This window comes from Pteropus alecto, unplaced genomic scaffold (genome assembly GCF_000325575.1).
Source record: "Pteropus alecto unplaced genomic scaffold, ASM32557v1 scaffold312, whole genome shotgun sequence".
Lineage (NCBI taxonomy): Eukaryota > Metazoa > Chordata > Mammalia > Chiroptera > Pteropodidae > Pteropus > Pteropus alecto.
Window position 1 is genome coordinate 1,758,919 of NW_006433948.1, and position 2,186 is coordinate 1,761,104.

Sequence of the window (2,186 nt, forward strand, 5' to 3'; positions counted from 1 at the left end):
AAAGAGGGAGGGAGGAAAGAGGTGATGGTGTGGGCAGCTGGCAGGGTGCGTTCTCTGTGTTACACTGCTTCTGGAGAGAGGCCCTGGTGGGGCTGGATGTTGAGCATCAGGCTGTCGGGAGGTTGCAGGCCACCGCCATTGGGTGTTTCTTTTGTTCGTTCGTTCGTTCATTCATTCATTCATGCATGCATTAATACATTCGCCCAACAACTATTCATCGAACCACCGACTATGAAACAGCAATTTGTACAGTGAGCTCTGGAGTCAGACCAGTTTGTGTCAAATTCTGGCTGTACTTTTTATTGGCTGCGATATCTAGGGTGAGTGATACCCGCTGGGACCTCAGTGTCCGCATTCATGAAATGGGTATGATTATAGTACTTACCTCAGAGTGTGGTTGGAAGGATTCAATAACTTATTCCATATAATGTTCCTAAGACAATGCCTGGCATTGTAAATGCTCAATAAACACTGGTTACATGGGTGTGGGCACATGTCTGTGCACACATACAGATTACATGCCAGGCCTTGTGTTAGACATTAGAAACACAGACAGACACAGTTCTGCCCTCGTGGAGCTGACATTTGGTCCTGAACTGACCCTCTGATAGAGGCCTTGCTGCCATTTCTAGAATCCTCCCAAATAGCCAGCAGTGGAATTATTGCTCAAACTGGCACTGCCGGACCCAGAATTCAGCCTCTGCTCCTCTCTGCTCTGCTGTCTTCAGTGGGGACAGGCTAGGCCTGTCAGCTATGCACAGTTCTAAAAGGAACCAGCCCATAAGCCTGAATAGATGGTGTGACCATTGTGGACTTTGTCACTATCTGACTTCTACAATGTTTCCTGGTGGCTAGAATGGTGGAAGAAGTTAGAGTTACCCGAAGAAGTGGGCCAGGAAAGAAAATCAACCAAAATCTCTCTCTCTCTCTCTCTCCTCCCTCCCTCCCTCTAACTTTGGCATTCTTGAGCCCTCAGAATTAGCCCACAGTGGCAAGAATGCCACCGGTGTCCCCACATGCACATATGTATAGATATATGTAGAGACATGCGTACATAGACATATGTTATCATGGGCACAGATAGAGTCTGAGAAATATGGTTCATGTAGAATGAAAGAAAGGAGGGAGCACACAGCTGAGCCGAGCTGAGGCCTGGGCGATGAGATCCAGCAGGCATGGGCTCCAGGACCCAGAGAACCTGGCTACTTCATGGCGGCCACTACCCTAACAAAGGCATAGCCCACAGAACATCTTGTGTCAAAGTGTGTACCGGATGGCATGACTGCCTGGGAAGGGTAAGAGGTGTTACGATAAAAAAAAAAAATGATGTCAAATAAACACGGAGAAATGCCAAGTTAAACCAATGTAAATAGATTTCCTTTGTTTTACTGCAGGACTTCTCAGAGCCTTCAATAAGCTACGGCACAAGCAAATCCCTGAGGGTATGTGTTTTTGTCTGTGTATGTCTATTGTGTTTACCAAACAAATTTAACCACAAAGGCCTTTCTCTAGGGAATATCTCAGAGTAAGTGTGCTGCTTTGAGAAATATGGCCCTGTGTTTTCTCCGGGCCCTGGGCTCTGCCTTCTGTTGCCCTCATATACTAGAATCTTCCTAGTTTCCTAAGTCCCAGTGTAAAAGGTTGGGACCTTGCCATCCAGCTTCTCGCCTGGGTCAGTAGCCTGCTCTACCTCCCCCCAGCCTCCATGCCTTTCCCATATTTGCTGGATTCATCAGTGAGAGGTTGGAGGGCGGCCTCCCCATCTCCCTTCAGACCTCTCCACTGGGGCCGAATTGAGAGGCAGTGTCCCTTCAGAACTGCTCACTGTGATAGGCCTGATCATGAGGTAGTTCAATTGAGGTGCCAGAAAAAGGCCCACCCAGTGCCCATGGGCCTGTGCTGTTCCACATGAAGGAGTTTCTGTTCATTACCAGCTTCAACTCATTAGAGCAGCACCAGGCCCAGGAGGACGAAGGGAGAGGGCTGTGCAAATTAATGAGCGACCAAATTAAACATGTTCTCTCAGCCAGCGAACTGTTCCAGCTGATCAGCTGAGGCCTGGGGATTTGAAAGTGGGAAGTCCCTACCCCATGGGCCAGAGACCTCAAGGCAGCCATGTCCTCCTGTTCCTTAAGGCGGCCTGGCAGCAGCACGGTTGCCAAATCTAGCAAATAAAGTACAGGACT